We start from the raw sequence: 27515 nt of genomic DNA, 5'->3' as shown, positions 1-27515 counted from the left end.
CAGTTCACACGGGAGCTCCAGCCTGTCTAGTACAGCAGCACAGAAACAGCAGCCATGCCCTGGCCATCTGCCAGCCCCGGCGCATCCCCATTGCTGTTACCAAAATGTTCCCAGGCACAGCAGAGTAAGATGATAAGCAGTACAGCAGCACAGCAAGCAGCAAAAGCAAAAAGCAGCCACTAACGAGCACTAGACTCTTAATATACAGTAAGGCAAGCAAGCCCTAGGGCAAGCACAGGAGCCTGCCGATTAATAGCTTAACAGAAATAACAGCTATAAATTCCATCTAGCACTTTCCAATCAAATCTGTTGCTATCTTTAACCCTTTGAGCTCCATGTTGGGTGCCAAAAAGGACTATCGTTGTTAAACGCCAGCCGACAACTAACCCTCCCCCAGCTGCTCGCTCACTCCCACCGTGTGAGATGGGGGAGAGAATCAGAAGGGTAAAAGTGGGAAAACTTGTGTGGCTTGGGATAAAGTCAGTTTAATAGGTAAAGCAAAACTCGCACACACAAGCAAAATCAAAAGAAGGAGTTTACTCACCACTTCCCATCAGCAGGCAGGTGTTCAGCCGTCTCCAGGAAAGCGGGGCTCCATCATGCATAATGGTTACTTGGGAAGACAAACACCATCACTCCGAAGGTCTTCTGCTTCCTTCTTTCTGCTTCCTTCTTCTTCCCCCAGCTTTATACTGCTGAGCATGGTGTTACATGGTATGGTTTGGTCAGTTGGTTGGTTGTAACCCCAGCTGCCCTGGCTGTGTCCCCTCCCAACTTCTTGTGCACCCCCAGCCTAATTGCTGGTGGAGCGGTGTGAGGAGCAGGAAAGGCCTTGACTCCGTGTGAGCACTGCTCAGCAGTAACCAAAACATCCCTGTGTTACCAACACTGTTTCCAGCACAGATCCAAAACACAGCCCCATACCAGCTACTATGAAGAAAATTAACTCTATCTCAGCCAAAACCAGTACAGCTGTGGATGGTAAATGGAAAAAGGGTTATAAAATGGTTTTTTTTATATTTTAAAACCATTTTCAGGTACCAACAATTAGACAAAGTTCTGGCCCATGCTACAGGTCCCAAATATACAGCTGTTCACAGCAAATATGTGAGTTTTTAAACCGAAGTGTTTTGGTAACAGGATTTCAGTCCCATTAATTTCTGGACAGAACAGCGCAGAAATGAACTTTGTCATTTGGCGTTTATTTCTACCATTTTCTTCCTACCTATGGAAATGAGGAGATTCATGGAATTTATACATCAGAGAAATAAAATCTTGTTCTCTGTTTCACATATGCATTTAATATCTTGCTTCCTCTTGAAATAGCAGCACACACACCTCACCGACACCTGTGAAACGGCTTCTTATAAGCACAGCAAGGAAGCTTGAGGCTACGTACTGGCAACAGAGAAAGACCTAGAAAAAGATGAAATCCATGATTAAACTGATGTAGCAAAGAAACACAAACCAAAAAAACCACACACCAGTGAACCTGTGGTAAATGGAAATAAAGAAAAGGATGAAGCCTGACCTCAGTGTTGGGGAAGGTTATGGAGCAGATCATCCTGAGCACCGTCACGCAGCATGTGAAGGACAACCAGGGGATCAAGCCCAGCCAGCATGGGGTTATGAGAGGCAAGTCCTGCCTGACGAACCTGATCTTCTACGACAGGATGACCTGGCTAGTGGATGAGGGAAAGGTGTGTGGATATTTTCTGCCTGGACCTTACTAAAGCCTTTGACATCATCTCCCACAGCATTCTCCTGGAGAAACTGGCTGCTCATGACTTGGATGGGTGTACTCTTTGCTGCATAAAAAGCTGGCTGGATGGCCGGGCCCAAAGCATGGTGGTGAATGGAGATAAATCCAGCTGGTGGCCAGTCACAAGTAGTGTTCCTCAGGGCTCAGCACTGGGGCCAGTCCTGTTTAATATCATTATCAATGATCTGGATGAGGGGATTGAGTGCACTCTCAGTAAGTTTGCAGACGACACCAAGTTGGGCGGGAGTGTTGATCCCCTTGAGGTTAGTAATGCTTTTTAGAGGGATCTGGATGGGCTGGCTTGATGGGCCGAGGCCAATTACATGAGGTTCCACAAGGCTCAGTGCCGGGTCCTGCACTTGGGGCACAACAACCCCACACAACACTACAGGCTGGGGGCAGAGTGGCTGGAAAGTTGCTCAGCAGAAAATGGCCTGGGGGTGCTGGCTGACAGCTGGCTGAACATGAGCCAGCAGTGTGCCCAGGTGGCCAAGAAGGCCGATAGCATTCTGGCTTGTATCTGAAACAGTGTGGCCAGCAGGACAAGGGCAGTGATTGTCCCCCTGTACTCGGCACTGGTGAGGCCGCACCTGGAATATTGTGTTCAGTTTTGAGCCCCTCACTGCAAGAAAGATATTGAGGTGCTGGAGCATGTCCAGAGACGGGCAATGAAGCTGGTGAAGGGTCTGGAGCACAAGCCTTAGGAGAAGGAGCTGAGGGAACTGGGGTTGTTTAGCCTGGAGAGGAGAAGGCTCAGGGTGGTGGTGGAATCACTATCCCTGAAAGTGTTTAAGAAACCCATAAACCTGGTGCTTAGAAGCATGGTTTAGTGGTGGGCTTGGCAGTCCTAGGCTACCAGTTGGACTTGATGATCTCAAAGGTCTTTTCCAACCTAAATCATTCTACGATTCTATGAAGCTGCCACAGTTATTTCTGAAGTTCATCATTATTTCTGGGTATTTTACTTACTTTAATTCCAAGGCTGTACTTCATGGCCAGCAGTTGAGTGTTTTTCTGTTTCTGTGAAGACTGCATGATCCGATACAGGACTGGGCACCAAATTCATGTCAGTCCTATGTATTGTGTTAACATCCTGTAGCTCAGCATAGTTTTGGTGAAAATCACATTTTTAATATAACAATGGACAAAAAGCCACTTGTCTTGCAGACTGGCCTTCTTACTGAGCTCTTACATAACCACATGTTAAAGCAATGCTCTCTGACAAATTTCTGATATCGCCTCACTATGTCCTCCTGGCTCAAAATAATTACTGCATGACCCAAATCGTCATCCCCATAGCTGCATTATTTCTAACTATGTTGACACTCAGCTGCAGAGCATCCCTTTTGCCCAATCCTTTTTCAATAATGCGAAAATGGAATTTGGATTAATCAAACCCTGCAGCTCACCACCTGCAGCACTTGCAATTTCCAGCTTTCAAGGCTACAATGGCAACAGCAAAGGCTCATCAGGGCATGGTAACAAGGCAATTGCTTCAAACCAATGGTACGAATACTGGCCACATAAATGTGGAAACATCATACGGGAACAGGAAGGCTGCTCCATCAAAAATGAACTCAAGGCTAAATACCACCCCCTTGCAATTACTTATGAAATTATATAACTGGGAATGGATGTGGGACAGGTCGAGGCTAAATGCTCAGAAATGTAGCTGTCACTCTGCTGGGTCCAGTTTACAGGAAAATACATGGAGAGCACATTTCACCAGTGCCACCTGCTGCTCAGAGGACCTGCCAATAGACACAGCTCAGGGGGTAAGCTAGGACTGAAACTAGCCCAACAATTCTGAATTTTGCTGCCTGCCTTTAATGCTTTAGGAGACATGTTGGTTGTATTTTTAATGGAGCCTTCTCCCTCCCTTTTCTCTAATTCACTGGAAGATAGATGCCTAAGGAGTATTAGGAGAGCTTTGTCAAGTCATAAATTTTCAATTGATGAGGCAAGCCTTGAGTTTCACTTGAACAGATGAGCTAATCATCACAGCAACAGAGGAAGAAGTAAGCCCATTCTACACGAGCTTCTAGGTGAACAAAAATACTTCTGACAAAAATCAGGTGAAACAAACTCTTAAAAGTTTTTACTGAACTTAAAACCCAAATAAAACGACAGTATAGGGCAACTGAAAAAATATTAATTTTGCAAGTTTCAATTTCTAGTAACTTTTTGAAGTACCCTACCTTTCAAGATGAAAATTGAAAGCCCACCAATTTTTACATTTTAGCAATGATGCAATGAAATATTAAAGGGTGTTAAATCTCATTCATTTTTGAAACTTCAACAGGAAATTTGTTTCAGTTGATGCCTCCTTATAGTAGGTTTTGGTTACTACAGACTGGCCCTTCCAAATAGAGTATCATAAAACCTTTCTCAGCTCTACTTATAATCTCAAAACAGAATTCATCACAAGTGCCTACTTTTAAGAGGAATCAACATTAAACTCTGAGTTTTGTAGAACTCTTCTAAAAACTCTAAACTTGTTTAGATTCACCTAAAAATTGGATTTCAGGTAAACGAGAATACTGAACTTCAGTGAAGCAGACACGTGGGGCCTGCCTCTGCTCTCTGTAACAAAACTTGACTTTTTCTGGTGTCTGAGTTTTGAACAGGTTTTTCAATGTAAGAACGTTCCTAGCAAGCTGCACAGCTGGTGGTATGGCTGGAGACTGAGCTATGTTTTCACTCTAGCTAATCTGAAGGGAAGCTTCCCAGAACAGCCCTCTCAGTTATCAGCTCCAGATGCTGCACCTCTGCTCTTCTCAGCCAGTTACTGAATGAGGATGGGCTCCCTCAACTATTTTTTTTTAATCAGGTAGGAAGTATTATGCAAATATTTCCTTATTCCCCAAAATCTTGAACACTGGAGAAATTAATTTTTGCCTCTTAGGAAAAAAAACTCTTCTCTCTCCCTCTCTCTTGCTCTTTCTCTTTTCTTACCATGTGGTGTTAAGTCTTGCATCATGGCATCCACACAAAAAAGAGCTGAGGATCTGTTGCACTGCATCTCCACAGATCTCAGAAGCTCTAAACTAATTCATACTAGCTAAAATTCTAGCTCTATTGGATGACAGAAGTCCTTAAATTTAACAACAAATACATCCTTAAGACATAAAAAATGAGATTACATTTGGCATTGAATAAATATCTTTCCTCTGACAGTCTACTCACAGGAAACAGCAGGAGATCACGACAGTTTCTCTCAGTCATACAAGAACTAAGAAAAAGTCTGAACTGACGTTTCCCTCCAGCATATGCACACAGACAGGTGCTTATGCTTACGCACAGACACTGGTACCTGCTTTTCATAACAGAAGTACTTCACATGATACATGCGTATGAAAGCTCTACAGATTTGCAGTTTCAGGGCGAATGTATTTCTGCATGGATATGCCTTGTAGCATTTTCAAAGATTTCATTAGTTTCAGCCAAGTACCAAAAGAATAGCACACATTTGATATTTGTGATACACAGTATCACCTGTTACAGTAAATGCATTTCAAGCTGTGATTACAAATGCAGCAGTCTCCTCCAGGGTTTACTGCTCTTGTCTATGCAGCATTAAAAAATGTATCAAAGTCCTATGTGTGTAATCTTTTATAAATAATTCTTGCCCTGCAGGTTATTTAACTCAGAACTGCCCTGTGCAATTAGTGGTCAAAGATGACAAAGTAGGAAGTGATCTATTTAAAAGAGCAGTACTTGAAGTACTTCTACTCTCATGAGTAATTGATTCCCATAATTCTTTTGATTCAGTATCCATTATATTATTTGTAAACCAGGCAGACTGACAAAAGAGAACCTCTGATACATCCCTAGGTACACCTGACCATGAAGTGACACACAGATAATGATAAAGGTATATGCATACTTATGCATGTATAAATCACTTTTGTTCCACACCAACTAACTGAATTAAAGCAATTGACAACAAATGGAGTTTTGTTAAATATTTGCAAGATGATGGTAACAGTAATGCTAAGGTCATATTTTAAAAACTAATAAGTAAACAATTCTCACAGCAACTGCATGACTAACTTTCACATACAGCTATTGCTCTTGTGGGCTTCAATACCTATTTCCCATTTCCATCACAGTGTGCTTTGACTGTGCAAGAAACATCTCATTTGGATATAAAAAACCAATCCCTTCCCGAGTGCCAGGATATGAGCAAAGCATCATCGGTTAAGATTCACAAGAGTTCCTTTGTGAAGTTTGTGAAGGCTCCTAGACCAACACAGTAGTTTTACCTGAGTTTTGTGAAGAGAGGTCTTGCATTCTCTGTTTTCACATGAGATAGCTTTTATTTGTTTTTAACCACCCTAGCTATTTCAAAGATTATTTTTTTCAGGACTTGTTTAAAGCATATTTTCAAGCAAGGCCTGGTAGGGTTTGGGCAGTTTTGTTTGACAAGTTCAATTAGCTGGAGCTATTTTAGTGGTGATCCATCTGTTCTTTAAATTAGCAATTGAAAAGGCCTTGACAGATGGGTTTGTGGTCTGTTTAGTAAGAGGAAACCCTTGACAACATACTCCAAGTATTTTAGGTCTCAATCCCCACCAGGACCGGAAAGAAGGAAATCTTCCAAATTCTGCAACAAGAACCAGCAACGGCAACAGCCCTGGGGAATCTGGGAGTTCAGGTGCAGCTGCTAGCCATTGCAGCTATATAAGCCAACTGGCAAAATCACAGTAATGCAAGATGCAACATTCAAACTACATAGCCAGAATCCCCCACTATTCTGTGTGTTTACAAGCCACCATGAAGGGAGAGTTTGTAAGTATATATGACACAGAGGGACTTCAGCAACACTTCAGGGCAGAATCAAACAGTAATGCCAGATGCAGGGTAAAGACAGAAAGGAATGGTTGCACCTACTTCAGCTGACTCAAGCAGTTGCCCATTGATATATCCCCATTTCTAATATGTCCTCATTCAGGGCAATAATTATGGCTCCTACAGGCCACATGCTTTTAAGGAGGCCTTTCAAAACTTTTAAAACTGCCACAATCACACAGGTTCTTCAAAGCGAATCCACAGCAGGTGAAGGCGAAAAGCAGGGAAGCCCTGTTCGAACGGGCTTGGCTCACATATGAGGATGAACTCTTGTTACATTTGTGTTGGGAATCAGCCAGAGACACCAGGCACCAGCAAATGGCACCACAACTGCCGCCAGCACAAACACGGTTCTGGTCATGCCGCCAGCAGCCTCCGCTCCCTGGGCCCCCTCCAGCCAGGCATTAGCTTCCATCTGCCTCTGAGCAAGACCCAGATGTTGCCACCCACTTTGCTACGGTTGGAAAGAAGGAGGCTCTCCAGCAAGTGTTTTTCCCAGAAGCAGGGATATTAGTTCAGAGAGGCAGTGAGATGAAGGAAGGTGAATTTGCTCATAGGCAACCCTGGCTCTGCTTTTCAGAGCTTAGAAAAAAAGCCCACCATTCTCACACAATAAAGTGCCTGCATAAACCCACCCCTTGACAAAGCAGCAACAGTGTGGTACCGCAGATGTTAACAGGTTGCAGCAGAAATGGACCTTGTGATAAAGACTCGTGATTCTCTTTAGGTGTTACAGTCCTGACTAATGCAGACACTTTTGAAAGTGGGATGGCAGCATTCAGACTCCCATGCAACAGAAAAATGAGAAACACTGATCCCACAAACACTATCCCATGCTGTGCAGGCAATGCCATAAGTACCTTTTTCACGGTGAGTTTTCCTGTACAAGGGTGAATATATTTTTACCACATCCTGATTGAAAACTTGTGAAAACGGCAGAACATGTGAGGAAGCAGGAATTTACCTCAGCGCCATTGCCAGTGAAAGGATGGTGGATTTCTTGATTAACAGCCATGCTGATTGGCAAAACAAGTAAGACACAGACCACCCCCTTCATAGTAGAGATTATTATGGAAAGCCCAGGTCCCCTGGAGGACATTCACCACTCTGCTCCACACACCACCCTGGATGGCTCTGCTTTTTCTTATCCCAGACAATGGGCTTCACTCCATTCAGCAGGATCCAGAAAACATGTTTCCTGCTTTCTCTCCAGTAGTCAGTATAGCAGATAATGACCATCTCCTTCTGCAACTCTTTCTTGGTCACCTCCTGGCCAATCTGAAATACTGAATGCAGGCCCAGCGTCTTACATTGCTTTTTATGGTACACAGTCACATCCACCTCATGAACCTTCTGGCAGATAAAGGCTCCAGAATGTGCTGTCAGGAAAAAAGCCTACCAAGAGTGTAGGGAGCAAGAAAGATAACTGAAGTGGGATAGAGGGAGAAAGAAGTAGCACAAAGGAAAGGTAAAGAGACAAATAGCCTGCAAAAAGAAGTTTCAAGAGGTTGTGTGCTTTTGCTGATATAACAGGGGAAAAGAGCCAGGCAGTCCTAACAATGACCTCTTTAGGATAAAAAACTGAAGGGCTGCAGAAAAGCCTATCTTTGGTGACTAAGATCCATTCATCTTTGGATTCATTTTGGCTGTGAAGTACTTCTTTATCAACATGCTATACCAACACAAAAAGAAATGAGGAACAAATGAAACAGAGAAAAGAGAAAAATAAACTAATAAAGTTTGATGACAATTAAATTGGTCTTTTATTACTGCTGTGGTTTTCCTGTCTGTAAGTCATGCTCTGCTACAATGTGTGGATCAGCTATGGCAAAGCCTACACTATGTTGAAATTAGAAAAACATCCATATGATTTTCAAGTATTTGTAGCAGTCAGATTCCTGAGGGAGAAAAAAGTTGAGAAGAGATCAAATGAGCAAGTGAAAATAATTTACATGACTGATTCAATCATCCTTTCCTGAACAAAATGTTAGGCGAACTACCACCCTTGCCCCTGCAAATGAATCACTAGCCAGTTGTCTATTCTGCAGTGACTCTAAATGAGGGACAACTGAATGCAGAGTGAATGAGGCACACGTTTTTAATAGTATCCTGTCTCTTATTGTCACATGTATGGAATGTCTCCAGCTCTTTTTCTTGTAAGAACTTTCAGCTTGTGAAAATGTCTCCTACTATCCAAGAAGGGTACTACAATTCACTGATTTTTGGAAGGATGCATATGCTTGGTACTTACAAAATATCTGCCATTCCCTTTGGGGATGTATTTGGTTTGCATGGCAAGGTTTTGGTAGTGGGGGGGGCTGCACAGGTGGCTTCTGTGAGAAGCTGCTAGAAGCTTCCCCTATGCCTGATAGAGCCAACGCCAGCTGGCTTCAAGATAGACCCACCACTGCCCAAGGCCAAGCCCATCGGTGACAGTGGTAGCATCTCTGTGACAACATATTTAAGAAGGAGGAAAAAAAACCCAGCACAATTGGAGCCAGAGAGAGAAGGGAGACTATGTGAGGGGAGAAGGTGTTTTTAAGATTTGATTTTATTTCTTATTATCCTAGTCTGATTTGATTGGTAATAAATTAATTTCCCCATGTCAAGTCTGTTTTGTCCATGACAGTAATTGGTGAGTGATCTTCCCTGTCCTTATCTCAACCCACAAGCCTTTCATTATGTTCCCTCTCCCCTGTCCAATTGAGGAGGGGAGTGACAGAGCAGCTTTGATGGGCACCTGGTGTCCAGCCGGGGTCAACCCAACACACGGGAACTAAACATTAGTACTGGGTTGCAATCATCTGCTTATCCTCGTTAAACAGTCAGGTTATTCATTAAGAAGGCCACCTTATTTTGTGAAATAGTGCCATGACTAGAAGAGCTTTTCTGAGCTTTAACAGGAAAAAATGTGCTAGTTTGTGGAGCGGGGATTGTTTGGAGTGTTTAATTCATATAATGCAATTTTGCCTCACAGCTCTGAGCTACAGTGGGTCTGGTTCTAATCTAGCCAAACCTCGACAAAGCATTGCACAGTCACATCCAACAGTAACATTGCTGCTTGTCAAACAGCAGAAGATAATTAAAATGAGCTGTTTTCCAGGTTGGTAACCAACACCAGCAGCAGGCTATTCTTCAGGTGGTGCTACTTTGCCATATACTGAACAGTATAAAAAGGAACAGTAGATATTGAAGCAATAACACTTTCCCTCTGCTAATTTATGTTTGATGTTACAGAGCCTGTAGCACGTGTGGGCAAGGAGGAGCATGTCAGAGACAAGACACACAGTCAGGCAAGCGTTCAGTTATCTGCAGTAAAAAGTCATGTTGGTCAAGTCTATAAGCTGAAGTTCAGTGAAAGGAAGGCAGTGAACAGATGGCTGCAAGTAGGAATTTTCACGGGAGGTTGCTTGGGTTTTTTCTATTCATTTGGATTTTTTTAGTTGTTTTGTTTTGGTTTGTTTCTCTGTAGCACAAAAGCAACAAAGAAAAGATGTTGCAGCTAAGCAGCAGAGATCCAAAGAAGAGAAGTGATAACAGACGTTGCAGAGACTGTGGAGGAGATTTGAGAGCAACACAGCTGAAAGTAGCTTGATAGTACCAAGAAGAGATAACAGAGGAGAGAAGGCTAAGCAGAAACAGGAATAAGCAAAAATAAAACTAAACAAAAAAAGAAACAACTGTGCCCATGTCAATTGTCGCAGAGAATGTGGGGCCCAGAATATAGCACTGCCTGCCAGGAGGAGGGATGGAAAACACCAAAGCATGAGGGAGGAGGGAAGATAACAGCTGATAATCCCACATCTGAGTGCAGAAGATGCTGCACTGGAACAATCAAAAGCGAAGTGGGGTGCTGAAGGGCTCAGAGAAAAAGCAGCAATGTTTGGGGATTTGGCAGGGACTTGTGATTGTGTTGGGTTGTGGAGTTTTTTCAGAGGACAACAAAAATCTTGAGATAAGGAAAGTACAAGTTCCTTTCAAACTGGTGCAGTGCTGAAGACTTTTGGGGAGTTCATTATGGCTGCACTGAATATAAAAAGGACTGTCCAGGGAAAGGAAAGCCTCAAAGGAGGCTGGCTCAACTGGAAGTAAAACATAAATGCGACACACAATGTGAGGAGCCACCCCATATTCTCATATGTTAGACAGGAGCAAACCAGTAAGCATGGGCGGAACAATGAAATACCTACTAGAAGGGAGATGCTCTGGGGTCTGTTCCAGTTCCCCAAGCTGTTTCTGCATGAGACAGACATAGGATACGATCCAAAAATCATGCAGGGACAGCACTCCCACCATCTCCTCCCATCCATTTGAGGGACACTGCCACCCCTCCTCCTTTGACCCTGTTAGCCCAGTTCCAACTCAGTACCTATAGCCAGGTAGGCTGGACACTTCCTCGGGTAAGAGACTGTGCAGCCAAAACCTCTCTGGCCAAAGCAGGATGGGAACGCATCCTCCTTGCCTCCTGGGAAAGTGCTCTAACCTGGAGGGGGGGAATGAATAAAGCAGGTGTCCCACCATACGACACACTTTCTCCTTGTTATTTTCCAATTTGTGTGGCCACCCCAGCATATTTGTGCATCATGTCTTATAAAGAACATCCCAACACCAGCATCTTCCCCAGGCAGAGAACTTCAACATCTAGCTCAGCTTTGTACATGCTACCCCTAACACTGACAACTGTCTCCTGGTCACTGCAGTGCTGATCACTGTAACATCTTTCACGGTCAGGTCCTATAAAGTTATTCTAAGTTAAAGACAGGGTAGGAGAGAAAAAATATGGGTCTTGTTTTGTAACTAGCACTGCATTATGTCACCCTTCCATGGGGCAGTCTTGGAACGGCACAGTGGCAATGGGGAAGCCTTAAACCTCGCAATTTAAATCTGACTGAGTTCTCAGCCAAGTTTCTGTTGATGACATTAATGGCAAGTCTGCATGTTACTATGTCTCTGCATAAAGGTGGTGTAATTTTTTCAGCCAGATTGCTTTTTCCTGCTTGGGATAGTGATATTATTATGTTATATCATAGTTACATTACCCAGCAAATATGAGTGCCCTGACAAGTAATACATATTGTAAATCACTTTTCTGGATTTAATATATAAGCTTTATACTGCTAGCATTCCTGAAAGAATAAAACTGATGAGTACCAGGAATACATATTGAATAAATTATTAGATTAGGGTTATCAATATTGTGTAATCATAAATTACATTTATTAAATACAGGTCATTTCCCCTTGTGGCTTGACCTGCATTAGTCATAATGCAATTTTCTGGACACTACTTTGTTGAGCTTATCAGCACAATATTTAATTTCTAATGTTTTGATACAGCATTATTTTTTAAATTTCTATGCTTAGTGAACCAAGACCTGATCTGAACTAACACCTCCACAGAAGCCTCTGAGAACATCCCTCTTCCTTTCATGAGCTGCAAGTGAATCCAAGTGTAATGTAGGTGATACAGTCTATTGTCTAATGCAGCAGACTGCTAACCTCATTGTGCTAATGATGCTGGTCATCAAATTGCTGATTCTCAAGTGGACAGAGGATTGTTATTGGAGTGGTGTACCCTGCTCACAGCTGAATAGAAAAAGATACCTCAAAATGCTTTAAAAAATGTGCGTCTCATAATTCTTGAAACTACTGCTGCAGAATGATGCTTCACTCCTTCCTTTGGGAGATAATTCAGCCCTTGGTTTTTAAGGGTTGGATCTTTTGATTTGCTCTGACACAAACATGAAGAAGGCATAAAATATGGAATAATGATGAGGAAGTGGATCATTCCTGGGAGAGATGTGCTGGGACTACTGTGCAGTGTGTTCACAAGTACATGTCTGTGTGCCTTGAGGACACTATCCTACACAAATATACAAATCGGTCAAAAATCTAGGAAAAGACCTGAGGAATATCAAGTTATACAGAATAGTAATTTTGTGTGTGAGCAAATGCACCGCCTTGTCTCGTTGTAAGGTCCTGATCCTGAAGTGTCACTTTTTAATGCCAACAATTAATAATTGAAACAATATCTTTTATAAAAGATACTGCTACTGATATGACTAGGGAAAAAAGCAGACAAGCTTTAAGAAGCGCAAGCCTTTCTTCAGATCTGAAGCAGAGTTTCCTGGGTTTAATGCTAAATAATTGTGGAGAATGATTGTTCTGAATCTGAGTATGTTAGACCAGTTGAGTGAGGTGGTGGTGGTGGTGTTAAGATGAAGGTTGTAATAAGTTTATTATGCTCTACGGAAGAAAGAGAGAGAGGACAGAGACAATTAAAAAAAAAGGAAAAAGAGAAAAAATTAATGAATTAATGATTACCTGTGAAATATGAAATTGTACTCAGGCATTCATGGCATAGGGGAATGCAGTGTTACATAAAATGAATAACAGTACTAAGTGACTGAGTTAATAAAAGGTATTATAAAATGAAGCTTCAAGCATCCTATCATAGTCTAAGGCTATGTCTTAGTGTAAGCCTTCATTTTTTAGGCTATGTCTTGGTATGAACTCAAGCAAAGCCAGGACATAACGATAAACCTTCTCAAAGAGCATTCACACTCTCTGCAGACAGATTAGAGCAAAAGGGTTGTCACAGCTTTGAACAAGTCTATTCCTAATGTAACACCATTGGATCCAAAATTCAGAATTTTACTTCAAAACAATAGTTAACTTTATAAAGCCATGAGAAGTTACCAGCATCAGTGTAAAATGATCGATATTGCAATAGGGTGTGCAGTCCTCACAGTTTAGAAAGGGTTTTGCGCAGGAAATAAAACATTCACAGAGGCATTGAAAATCAAATGCAAATTTCAGTCTAAAGGTCAAGACCAGATAACATTAAATATAGCCTTTCATACGCCATAAATGCACTGAATATATTTCCATCTATTTTCATATAGATAAAGGGACTTGCATTCACGCACATTTTTAGATTAGTTTTTTAAACAGTAACTTTACATGCAACACTATGGCTCTGCTAGCTCTTCTCTGTACAGTTTTGTGCAACAGACCTGAGATATCAAAGGGATGAAATATTTCAGCACTTCATATTGGCTTCAGGAGCACCAGAAGATTTCTTTTTGTTGTTTTCTAATACCTTTTTACACTAAAGCTTTAATTTTTACTTAATGCTTCCAATACTTTTATTTCCTAAATGAAGGATGTAAATGTTGCTGAGCTATTTCTCACCATGCTCTGCTTCTGAATCATTCTTCACTAAACCTTCACCGGCACCATAACTTTCACAATCAGGATATATGAAGATGGGAACCTAGAGGAAGGTACCTTTACAAGTGACATAAAAATGATCCCTTAGCCCAACACCACCATAAAAACCATATGTTGTTGGATTGGACAGTTTCTTTCTCACAAGCTCCGTTTAGGACATTACATGGCATGTGGCTTCTAAAAATTAAGGTAAGACTTGAAACACACTGCTAGGAAAGCTGTGAACAAACGGATCTGAAACGCTGCACATTTATCAATCAGAGACCGTCAGAAAGTATGAGGTAAGGAAAGAAAAGCAGAAGATGCATAAGAGAGTCTAAGATGACGCACCGATTGTTTACTTTAATCCTTGTTTAAAAAATAGAAAGAAGAAAATGAATCTGCTAGCGTTGTCTAACCAGAACTTGGAGGAATTAGCTGGCTTTTTGCACTGTAGCATTTACTGTGCAGAGCTCAGCCAATGAAGCAGAAATTGGAATAATTTCTATTGATTGATTCTGTTGTGAAAATGGGAAACGTCTCTAGTACAATACACTTGGGCTCATTTTTCATATATTCTGTACATAACTATTTTTAAATTTTATTTAACTAGATTTGCATTTTCTGAATAAATGAAGTAAAAAATGAATGTAGTGAAACTTTTAATAGAGATAAGTAGCAAATAGCAGAAGGGTTTTTTTTCACCTTCCGCTAGATGAAATTTAACACTACAATATAACATAATCATTAGACTAAACTTGACATTCTTGATATAAGATTATTTTCCTCCAGGGACCTGGGCAGGGGGAAACAACATCAGGATTTCATTTTTTTCTGTAGTTCTGACTAAAAAATAAGTATTAAAAAATCATCCAAAATTGCATTTGTTGTAAAAATGAAAATATTTTCAAAACCAAACCATTTTTAAAATCCATAAACTCTAAACCAATTTTTTCTTCATTTGGGATTTCTCGGCCTGAGAGAGAAACTTAGCTCATGTCATTAAAAGAGAACTGGGCATCAGACTTTGACAAACTGTATATATCACAGCATTTATCAGGCTTCCTTGCAGCTGCCTCCCCAACAGTGCTCTGTGTACTGTGTGCTCTGTGTCTGATGATGCTGGAGTATTAGGCAGAGGAATGTGTCAAAATATTAATTTCCCCTTTTTTTTCTTGACTTTAACATTTACACACACACACACACAAAACATACAGGTAACTAAAACCTGCAAGTCTACTGTCCTGTCCCTTGTAAAATACAGCCCCAAATCCTGCCTGAACATCACGTTTAACTTAAATTCCTGCAGCGTAGCAGAGATCCCCTCTCCCATCTTGTTGCTAGCCAAGCTACACAAGTCCATATGCTCCACTGGGATTTCCTAGAACAGGCAGCAACGTGACCTGCTCCTGCCCACATGTGGGGAAACCTTGGTTCTACCAGGCCTGAACAGTCCCATACCTAAGTCACTCAGGAAGAAACTGGATATGTTCCTGCCTAAATACCCTGGTGGGGCAGAAGGGGCAGAAAACTTTGGAGCATGTCCAACGCACAGTTAGGCAGCCCCCTTCTACAAGACATACCTCACCACTTCCCATTAAGATACTGGGAGTGGGGAGGACATGAAGAAGAATTCTTTTATGGAAGAGCTTATACTCTCCCCTAGCCTGGGAAACACAGATTTAATTCCTTCTCCTGCCTGAGGGGATTCAAGGCCACATTTCAAGACAATGAGCTGGCCAGACAGCACAAAAGGAAGCGTCAATCTATACTCAAATGAAGTAAAAGAAGTCCCTGCCTCCTTTTATAACAAGACCAGTTTTTTAACATGAAGCAGTTGCTAGATAAAAGCAGGTCTTAGGTCAAAAGAATCTTGTTTTGTGTTCTAGCAAATTTCTAGTTCTTTTTTTGCTTTTGTTTTCTTGAGTTTTGAGGCATTTTTTGCTGGGATGGCACAGACTATGCAGAAAGACCTGAATATGTGCCAAGGGTCACTTGGGGAAGGCAGACCCCTGATTATAAGAAATATGGGCTTGAGTCCTAAGAAACTCAGCTGGGTCTTCTCCTGCATGAGTACTGTATCGTCCCAGCTACAGCAGAGGGTTTAGAGACAGGTATCCAGAGTGGCTGAACAGGCTCCCCTTAAGGCTAGAACAGAGGTTTAGAGGAGACAAATAGGATGTTTATGCTTGGTTTTGCTCCTCTTTTGCTCCTCAGCTGCCTGTTTAGAATCCCATTCTGAAATCTGATAACTGCCTGAAGTCCTTTGGCACCTCTCTTGGTTTCTTGTTTCCACCAGGTCCCTGGAATGGTGATTATTTTGCTCAAAAAGGTGAGCCTTAAGTCATACTCCTCTCACCACTGGGCAGGTCAGACTGCACATTTAGTAGCTCAAGCACAGTACCCTTTTTTGTGTCTACTCTTCCCTGCATAAAACAGAAGCACTCAAAGGACTGACTTGGGTCTGTGGATTCCTGTAGGCAGCAGTCACCTAATATTGAAACATTAAGCATTGCAATACTTCAACCATTTCATAGGGCTAGCTGTTACTGGGGAAAATCTATCAACACAAAAAAGGAAGGATGCAGAAGCAAAGCACTGTATGGACATGCATGGTCAAGATCAGAGCAGCCTCCACATGGCAACTAGTAACTGCATCAAAGCTCTCCCAAAGTGAGAACTGGCAGGCAGCACAGGAAAACATGACCAGAAGACATCACCAGCATTAGTCTCTTCAGCTTGTGTCCAGAGCTTCTCATTGGAGATCCAGTTTAAATATCTTAAATAGAACCTATATAAGTTAATTGAAACTTTCTGGGAGAAACAAGTTGGATTTCACCTGAAAAAACATGGTGGGATTTTGTCAGAGGGACTTTCTGGTACTCTGTTGATTCCTTTACTTCCTGATAAGGTCAGAATAAAAGACTAGGCTATGCTGGCACATTCCATGGGCAGTCGCTGAAGTCCCATGAACACAGATGTTTCTAAAGCTGCTATTTGGAAGAACAAGACTTAGTGGTCTATTGGAGTTTCCCAGCTCTTACTTCAATGGTACTGAAGAGGAGCTCTGGGGAATTTACTCCTTCACACCGCTGACAAAACAGCTAAAGCTGGGGCAGCTTACATAAGCACTAAGACAGGTGCAAGAAATACAGGATTCTCTCTCACTTGATGAATCCATGTGAGCAAAATAAATTATTTATCAGGAAAACATAAAAGAGAATCACCTCACCTGCTAAAATATTCAGCAGCATTTCAGTGGGACTTTTAAAACATTAATTGGAAAGGTTTTTCCAGGTGAGAATGAAAGAGAATTGTTTGGGACTGTCTCCCAGGAAATGTACACAACTTGTGCTTCATCTCTTTTTCTGCCTTCTGGCCTTCAGCAACCTTTGGACTGGTCTGCCCATGCCAACCCTGTTAGATTTCTTGATTCCACTAGAGATAAACCACTTCAGTTCACAAAAGAACTGACCCCTGCCTTTAGCTATGCTATTCTTGGGATAAATCGATGTATCTGTCTCGCAGTATATCAGGTTCCTTTATGTTACCTGGCTGCTATAGGTGTATGTCTCTATAAATTTTTTTATAGGTGTTCTGCTACTTTCTGCCACAAAGGGAGCTTGTTTCATTTTTGATGGTTACATCCATTCTCATTAGAGTAGGACACCAACAAAGCAGTGCATACTATGACTGCACTTAAGCAAGGCAAGAGGTACAGACAGCCCTGTCCAGCCAGCCTTGGAGTGCTTGCCTCAGCTCTCTTTTATCATCATACCCAGGGCCACCAAGCCTTGGGCCAAGTGAAATAGTTGCTGTGTTACCATAGCAACAGTGGACCTATAGCTCTTAACAAGATTCACGGAGGTGAAACTGGTCCGGTTTAGACCGTCTGCACAAGAGACAGCATTAGCTGAAGAGTGGAAAATAAACAAAAATCCCAAGGAAGGCAGGGATTCTGTTCTTTCTGCTCCATATATCCATTCAGGTTTGGAACAGAATGTGCTCCCACTTTAGAAGAAGTTTAACACAGGACACTTCTGCACATAACCTTTCAGACAGCAGACAGCCTGCTTATCGCCATCAACACTCCATGTATTATTGGCCATTTTCTCTTTAGTATGGTACTGTTTATTACAGATCTTATTTTGCCAGAAGTATGTAAACATCTCTGTATATTTCTTGCCACTTGAACAGAACTATCCCTGAACTGAATCATCACAACCAGCTAAAAGGGAACAGAAAGGAGAGGGAGCCACAAAGAGGAACATACACAACTGAAACTGAAGAGGGCATTTTTCTAGGCAAATAACACAAACACATAAACTGCTTTACTTAGAGCAGTGAGTATAACAGACCTCTTAAACACCCACCCAGCACATGACTTCACTGGATGACAGCTCTTGCCTTTACTCCATGTCTCTTGTTCAGTGCTCAAAGAACAAGCAAAACCTCTCTCTGAACTGCTGATCCCAAACACAAAATCGTCGGCCCAGTTCACTGTCGCCTTGTATCGTATCTAGCTGGTTTTAACAACTCTGAATAAATATCCTTATATTGTTCCTTTGCATTCTGGTCTTGCAGAGTAAGTCTTGGCATGCTGATGAATCAGGTTCTCTGTCTGATATGCTAAGAAAAGAAAAGAACAGTAAGAAGCAATGCGGGGCTGCATAGGTGAAAGTTGGCGTATTTCAGAAAACACTATGCTTTGTCAAAAGGTAATGTTGAAAAGCATATTTTCTATAACACAATTCGCCTTTTGAAATGCTCCCTGCTTTAAATCAATGGGAAGTGATGACTGATGCCCCTACCCCAGCAGCAGAAACAGCAACACTTGCTAAGCTTCATGTTATGCTACCTGCCACACACCTGAGACATGACGGAAAAAGCTCTGAATTTCCCTCAATACCAGTGACGAAATACATCAGCTGTACATGTGGTCAGTGCTCTACACCATAAAGCACTGGACCGAAAAGACAGGAGTCCAGGTGCTAAGACAGTAGAGAAGAAGAATAACGAACTGTCCTGATGAGTGCAATTTCTTTGCAACCACAGACTTCATTGAAAAAGAAAGTGCAGCATGTTTGAGTGAATGGGGGAAGAATCATGAAAAATATTCAAACCAAATATTTTCAAAAGAAGAAAAATACAACACAGCGGTGGAGTCAGAAGCAGGGCCATGAAGGTTGTGAAGGTTGCTTTGGGATAAAGAAGTCTCTGGAAGAACAAATAAGCAAACTTAAAGAAATCTGGCTCAGGAGACTGCCCACTCCTGAGAAAGCTCACCCTATTCAGACCTACAAATAGTTCCAGAAAATACAAGCAAAATAACAAAACTATTGAGTGAAACAATACATCCGTCAAGCAATTATTCAATAAAATATCACTAGGCAGATGTTCAATAAACTGTTACACAGGCAGGCAATTACCCTAACAGCATTACAAAACATGGACAGTTACTCAATACATTCAAAGGGCAAATGATTGCTCAGTGCTGTGCAGCAAGATAGTGCTCAGGGCATACAGTCACTCTATAAATGACCAAAGGGTGCAGCTTTACAACAGCTTGCTTTGCTTTCCTTCCTTCATTCTGTCTTACACTATTCTCACCAGCGAAGTGGCTGTGTGGATATAGTGCTTTCGCCCCATGCGATCAGTCTTGTGGCTTTCCACACACTATGACTGACAGCAGTCAGAGACTGCAAACGAGTCGTCCTGGTTTCCCGTTTGGTCCTTGACACCCAATGTCTGCTGCACGCACTCACCTTTAAATGGGAATTGGCAATGTGAGCAGTCTCACAGATGTCTGTGAGTTGAATTCCGGAGCTGATGTACCACAGACACAATAAAGCAAATAGACTCTGTCTTAGCAAACAGTTACATTTAAAACTAAGAGCTACCACATTTCCAGGACTGATCTGGCATCATATATGGATGGCAGCATAAGCTATGTAAATTCACAAGACCTGTTCCTAGCTGGAATTGCTGATATTTTTAATTGAACACAATCCCTTGTTACTATTACCAAACAGAACTGAGTAGATTTTACTCTAGCTCAGAGTTATTTAGCTTAATTACCTAGCAAAAAACATTGAGGTAGATATGTAAAATGTAATTAGCATATTTTACTTGTAACAGCTGGGTTGTTCAAAGATATTTAGGATTAAAAATTTCAGTAAGGTCTTACGTGTACACACTAACAGCCACATGCAGTCTTCCTTTAAGCAATGTGCACCAGTTCTGTATGAGAATTTAAGAAAGGCATTCTTAAGAGTGCCTTAAAATCTTAAGAAAGAAGAGTACTTGCAGCCTTGCGGCCATAGGCTCGGACAATGAGGGAATACTGTCTGCCTTCTCTGCACACACAGGAGACCAGAGGCAGCACAATTACTCCTGGTTCCGTGGGACAATGCAACTCCAACATTTTTCATGGCAAGGCCAGTTCTAAACTCGGAACTGTAAGAACCAGAAAAATAGTGGAGTAAATTAATGTGCACCCTGAATTGCTCCGTGAGAGAAAATGAAACTGAGACAGAATTATCTTTCTTCCTTCAATGATGTGTCTGTTGATACAAATTGTGATATGTCTACATGCAGCTCCCATTGCCATCAGTTGGAGGTTATCTATTATGTGCTTAGAGGCCTGGACTCTTCCCTCCTCCCCCTTTCTGGATTTAGAAGGAAAGGATTTCATTCAGTGCCCACTGAGGTCTGCGGGAAGTCTAAAATGGTAACAGAAAGCAAGCCCAAAGCTGGACCCATGTGGTATGAAAAAATGCTAGAAACATTGCAAGAGAGAGTGCTATTGACAATGCAGTCATTGAAAAAAATGCGTATCAGGCCTGAGACAAAATAATGACATAACTGAAACCCAAACCAGCACATACACATTTATGCTGTTATGAAGTTTTTTTGCATTGTGCTCCTAAGCTTTCAAGAGGTCCTTAAGCCACCCGCATTTCTTTAGTTCTCATCCACTGTCCCAGACCTTTAAAGCATTTTAAATGAATGCTGATTTAATTCTCAGTTAAGACAAAAGGTGAACTCTTGTAAGGTTTGTGGTAAGGTGCCATAAGAAGTGCCAGCACTGGAACATGGTCCCCAGTCACATCTCAGATCCTACTTCTAAGACTACAGGAAGTTTGGACAATATTTACATCAATTTCTATACCCTGGAGATTCCCAGATTCATCACACCATGGAAAGCAAATACCTGCTCTTTTCCCTAATAGAAACTGACATTTTCCACCTGTTAAGAGAAAGCAGCTGCTCATCCAGTTAATTCAGTCTCAGTGGTTTAACAACATATTTGATCAGCTAGGCCATCTTAAACTAGTGTTTACTAGTAGTTTTATAACCATTTTTTTCCCTTTCCAGTCTGAAAAGAAATAAAAATTTAAAAAAGTCAAAATATTGCAATTTGATTAACTCAGCTCTAGACCACAGAAAACACAGATGCTGTAGTTTAAGAAATTAGATTTAACAAGGCAGAGAAGCAAACAGAAAAAAACTCCAAACCCCAAATCATAAGCTATAAAGCTGGGAGCTCAAAAAAAAAATTACTAAGGAAAAAAATCCAGTTACTAATGATGTTTTAAATCTTTCTTTACATCTGTTACCAGAAATGACAGCTAGACTTTCATCTCCTTCTGTGTAAAACAGTACTATTTAGGAAGATGTTAAGTGAAACTGATCACTGAGAAGTCAAATGTTGATCAGTTTGTATTAAGGATATGACAATTAATTCACAAAAACAGTATCCATAGGCTCAGAGAACTGACTTAATCCTACCTTAGTTGTTTTCAAACCACTGAAAAATAATCTGACTGTAAATCTTTCAATTCACATGCCATTTAGAGATCTATGTCCATCGTAGAGCAGAACAGTTATTGTATAGTGACTAATTGGCTTTGTTTACATCATGATTTCAACAACAGCACAGCAAAATTAGATCTTCCACAAGGTGAAAATCACTAAATAGCAGGTGAAAATGATTAAATTCACAAGTGCCACATAGCATTCAATAGAATGGGTATGGACATCTCATTTATTATAAAAGATTTATATTTGTCAAGCCCATCATGACAGCATGCACCCTTGAGGAAAAATGGCTTTTCCCTTTGCTACACCATCTCAGACGGAATTTGTCATTTGATAGGCAGGTATTATTACCTTGGCCTTTTACACTGGGCAGGGACCTGTTTAACTTAGAAACAAATCAGTCCAGTGAGCCTCCTATCTCATTGACACAGACAGGAAATTCAACTTAAACATAAGAAAAAACTTTTTTGCTGTGAATCATCAAACCATGTCACAGGTTGCCCATAGAGGTTGTGGAGTCTCCATCCTTTGGGATATTCAAAACCTGACTGGCTATGGCTCTAGCTGACCCTGGTTTGAGCAGCAGTGTTGGAGTAGATGACTTCCAGAGGTCTCTTGCCAACCTCAGACATTCTGTGAGTCTGTGACCAATTTCTAGCTCACGTCTGGCACGATGTGGAGAAGGCCCTTTCCCTCCTGCCACTGAGTACACATGTACTCAACACGGTGCACAAGAGACCCTGATCAGAACATTCAGCAGTATGCAATGCCTGTGGTGCCTCCATGGCCAGACAGTACAGCAGGCCACCTACCAGCTATAATTATACAGTGAAGGAAACCTCCTTCTCTAGGGTACACCTCAGGACCTACGGGTTGAATCTTGGGATGTTCTTTAATCTAAAACTTACAAGATTTCAGTCCTTTTTTTCTCCAGAAAAAGAGACTCAAAGGGGGGAATCTAGGACAATTTCTGCCTTGACTTCCAGCTTTGAGACCTTGTATTAACCATCTGTTCCCTACTGCCTTTGCAGTTTCTCCGAGATGCTTACTACCACATTTTTTCTCCATGTTTCTCATCCCATAGCTATTCTTATCCTACATCTCTGGTTGCCTTTTCCATATGAGAACATAGTCCCATTCCTCCCTAAGTCACTGCCTGGACTGCACTCGCACTAGAGCCATTCCTGTTTTGTAGGCAACTGCAGCTTAGGAATGCAGAGCACACGTGTATCTGTATGTGAACATATGTCCTGTCATAATGGAGGTCTCTTCTGCAGCAATAGTTTAATCTTATTGAAATTAGCTTTTCAGAAGACAGCATCAAATTGATAATTTGACCATTTTTAATCTCCTAGATTAGGTCAAGCTTTTCAAGAGAACTAGCACTCTACTCTCTTTGCAGTCAGTGGAGATTTATCACCAATGGATCTCTTTGGAAATTATGTTCTTAACGGAGATTAATAACAGTAACTAATTACTGATGAAATCACCTTGCTGAAGGATTGCCCATACCTTCAGTAGGCATTTTGGAAGAACAAAAACTCCCTCTGCGACCTGTCTTGTGGTTTTGGACTGTCACCAGAAACAGTCCGTGTGTTTGTTCTTCTGTCAAACAAGCTGAATAAAGAAAACAAAGTTGGCAAGAAAAGAGCTTACAACCCCAAAATTCCACAGTTTCAATCACTAGCTTTTTATCTGGCAGGATAGACGCTAGCATTCTTCTGTAAGCCTGAATTTCTCAGGACAGAGCTTCTGCTTCAATATGAGGGAATTTCAGAGGCCCTAGCAGAGTGTGTTGCTTGGTCTACACAATAGAGATCACAGGAACGATTTAGAAGTTCCCACTCAGGTGATGTAACCCATGCAGATTTTTGGTTTTGTTGCTGGTTGGAATAAATAGTGACAAAAAGCACTCTTCAAGGGAAGTAGGACATGATGGGAAAAGAGAATGTCCTTCAAATCTGAATCTGACAGTCTGGAAAAATATCAAAGCAAGAATAAAAAAAGGGAGAAAAATAATCCATTGAGGAAAACTCTATGTCACAAGAATACTTTCACTCTGGAATTTTAGGTGATGCTGGGACTCAGTAGGGTTGTGACAGCTCCCCTCCAGAATTCTTTAAGAAAGCATAGAAATATTTATAAAGATAGTCTGACTCCAGCAAATTCTGTTGGTGTTAATTCCAGGGATTATCATCAAACATGCAACAACTTTGTTTAAATCTTTACTAAACCAGATTCCTTAAAGGCATGATGCCAAGTCCAGGGACAGGGAAGAGGGAGGATATTCTAAGCCAGAGTCTTTGACACATGACTGTGTTCTTGCCATTCCCACATGCTTTTATATATTCTCATACCCCTGAAATTTCTGCTTTCCTTCTCTGACTTGAAGTCTCAGACATGTACCACAGGCTCCAACCTCTGCTCACCCCTGCTCCTGCACTTACTCTGTTTGCATCAACGGGTCTGCTTGTACCAACAATGCATGCAGGATTAGGCCCACTTCAGTATTCGTCCAGAAAAACAGAAACACCTCAGGAATTCCAATCATTTCTACTTTGGGTAGTTTGTTAGCGGTCTCTCAGCAGGAAACAGACACTCCTGAAACACTACAGGTTTCCAAACTTTCACAAAAATAACCAGCCTCAGAAACAAAAAAAGGGCTTTCAGGCAGCAGATCCTGTGCTGGCCCTTGAAACAGATCAAAGAACTGCTTTCTTTTCACTTACACTCATGTGCTTGGCAAGCAACTCTCATGGCCAAGTCCAAATCCTTACGGAAGTGCAGACACTCCACACAGGTTAAGTGCCAGTCCCAGTACCTGTGTATGTACCCTGGGTCCAGATACAGTTCAATTTCATTTCTTTGGAATCCACAGTCTGTTTAAATATTAAAAAAACCCACAGGCATTTGGCAGAGGTATCACTCCCCCTAACTGCTGATAACACCACTATCGAATAGATTGCTTTGGTTATGGGGAAAGCTGCAAACATGATTCCTATTAGACTTACCCAGCAGAAATATCTACAGTGTTGCTAACATTGTTTATTTCTACTCCTTTTTTATTTTATTTTAAGCTGAACAAACCAAGCAGGTGGGAACATATAATAAAAATGAATGGGTTGAGAATATGCTTTGAAATAGAAGCAATTTCCAAGCTGCAAACAACCTGCAAGGCCTATGTACTTTTACTACAATCCATTTATTTTGCTGCTGGTTTTGATCATTCATTCTGATCTGTAAGCATTCTGAAAGCATGGCTCTGTACAGCTAGATTCATCTTGTCTCCAGAGGAGCAGGTGACTGAGGCACCTGAGAGAATGGATGAGTAACTTGATAGACACTGCATACTCAGTGAGCAAGATGGTCACCTCAGGAAATCAACAAGCCCACCAAAAACCTGTGTAGGTGTTAGTGTCCTGGGTTTTCCTAGGCAGGAACTCATGCTGTTGACAGAAAAACCCACTGCAACAGTGGGTAAAACTGCAGGGATGAGATGATCCTGCACTGCTTACAGTTTCCCTGCTGATCCCCTGCCAGCACCCTCTCCTCATTCCCTGCCGCAGGGACATTTTGTCAGCTGGAAGAAAACAGTGTCTTTTACTTAGTGCCTTAACACAAGTAAATCTCCAGTGCCTGTTTAGAGGCTTATGGCTCAATTCAGTTCTCAGTGACTCTGCTGAGAACTATCCAAGGGCTCTCATGGAAGAAAACACAGCTTCCTTATGGGTGTAGGTTCTAGTTCACACATTCCACAGAAAATTAAGCCCCCAGACCACAGAAAGTCTTGTCCTTGAGAAAGATCTTTTTGTAAGTTATGCAGACTTTAAAATACAGAGCTGTATAATGGCTGTGGAGTTGCTGTATGAACTCTGTTGTATCGTCTGTAATGTATTTTCTCTATTTGCACTACTTGCTCATGATATGTTGGATTATAGCACAGATTGTCAGGGTTTGCTGCACATAACCCCTCGTGCTTCTTTCAGAAACTTGTTATTTTGACTTGACCTCCAGATTTCACAGGAGTTTTCTACTGAAAGGGAATGAAATGCAAAAAGCTTATCAACATTCACACTTTGCTTTTCTACATCACTCCTCCAGTGACACCCCAGCTGACACAAAAATAACCCTTAATTCCAGAAAATCTGGAATCTGGCTGGCAGAAATAGAAGTGATCTTATTCAGCAGAACATAAGAACTCATAGGGTGCTGAGACTTTGGGGGAATTCCCCTTCTGGGGGAAATTTCATTGTAACATTCGTGCTTGGCATTCCCCCCTCCTTTTTTTTTTTTATTAAAATTATTTCTTACTTAGATATTATCTTTCTGCTCTTTGAATAATGACCCAATCAAAAAGGTAAAAATTATCCTAGCTTAAACTTTGAAGAAAGAAGTACTTTGTCCTGGTTGGAACCCTTCTCTCCTTGAGGATATTTTATGTCACAACTGCCATGTTTCCATTTGGAATCCTACCAGAGACAACTGTTACAACTTACAGGTGAATTCTGGTGACCCTACAGGTGGTGGGGGCTGCTGAAGGGAAGTGATGTATTGACTGCGTCCTCAGTTACTTTAAGCACGTTGTGGACAACACCATCAATTTTTCAGTCAGGACTGCAGCTTCCCCTCCCTCATGAATAGAAAAAAAGGTCACAGTGCCAGCACGTTCTCCCTTGGGAACATCATATGGCCTTTTATCTGTAAGCAAATGCAGGTTCCGTTCTCTAGTTGCTGGAAACTCTATCCAAACCAACTGAGTTTTCAATTACCTTTGTACATGTCCCTAGAAGTTTTATACCATGCTGCATGGTTAAGGGCATTGTCTCCTCCATTTCCATTGCCTCCTTTAGTTCTCTCAAATTCTGAATGACAAAAAAAAACCCACAACAAAAAAAATCCCAGCTCTTGAAAATTGTCCAATGTGCTGTCTATAAGAACAGGTACACTAGATTGCTCCACAGATCTGGTGAGTTCCATATTCTTTCTCTGATTGTGGCTGGTAGCAGCTGCTTGGGAATAAGTACAAGTCTTTCACCTATAACACCCTCCCAAATTCCAACAATCAGAAGTTCAGGAATGTTCTGAGACAAATTTGCATCCTATATTCTTCAACAGTCACCAAAGTTCTGTGCTCTATGAGAATCTGTTCATATTTATAGCTTCTCTGACATCTTGGAACATCGAGTTAAACAGTGCTAACTACTTGATATATTAAAAACTTCTTGCTCTAAGCTGGTTTAAATTTGCTACTTTTATAATTCCACCGGATGAACTCTAGATATTTTGAAGAAATGGTGGAAAACACTAAACTTCTTAAAAAATCTCTTTGGTGTTTAAAAAGCAAGTAGCATATGAGGAATTATTTAGAAAGGAACGAAGAAAATAGAAAACAGCATTACATACCACAGTATAAATCTGTGTTGTCCCCATATTTTAATGCAGTATTTAGTTTTGATTACCTCACTCCCCAAAAAGATTCAGTAGAAAAATAGAGAATTACAGGTATGGCAGACAATGATGACCAAAGGTTAAGTCACGAAGAGAAAAGGAAAGCAAACCCCTAGGTTTTCTGAAGTAAACTACACATAGGAAACGTAAACAATTCCACATCACTTCTGTAAAGTGTTTAGAGGACCACAAGGTACAAAGGTGAAAAAGAACTGCTACAGAATTTGTTAAGCAACTTTGTTCCTTGGGGATAGCTTGCTACTGTGAATGTTTTAGAATTCTCCAATATTTTTCTCTACTGAAATAAGTACTGTCCCTCTTTTTAACGTTTTTCATTTTAAATACAATAATAGTACCCTGACTTCTTATTTATGCCTACGCGTGCTCATTAATTGAGTACTAATGTATGACTTATCAGACAG

The 27515-nt window shown here is 41.3% G+C and overlaps 1 long non-coding RNA gene across 1 annotated transcript in view; it reads right to left on the bottom strand.

Moving 5' to 3' along the window:
• LOC114015328 (uncharacterized) overlaps window positions 1–27515 on the bottom strand; it is a 111420-nt gene that overhangs the window by 2169 nt on the left and 81736 nt on the right. Inside the window, exon 3 of the long non-coding RNA XR_003559185.2 lies at window positions 545–1416. This is a non-coding gene — a long non-coding RNA (uncharacterized LOC114015328). The remainder of the gene's footprint in view (window positions 1–544; window positions 1417–27515) is intronic.

The sequence above is a fragment of the Falco cherrug genome, chromosome 4 (assembly GCF_023634085.1).
Source record: "Falco cherrug isolate bFalChe1 chromosome 4, bFalChe1.pri, whole genome shotgun sequence".
Lineage (NCBI taxonomy): Eukaryota > Metazoa > Chordata > Aves > Falconiformes > Falconidae > Falco > Falco cherrug.
The sequence above is the reverse complement of the archived record's forward strand: the minus strand, read 5'-3'. Positions and strand labels throughout refer to the sequence as shown.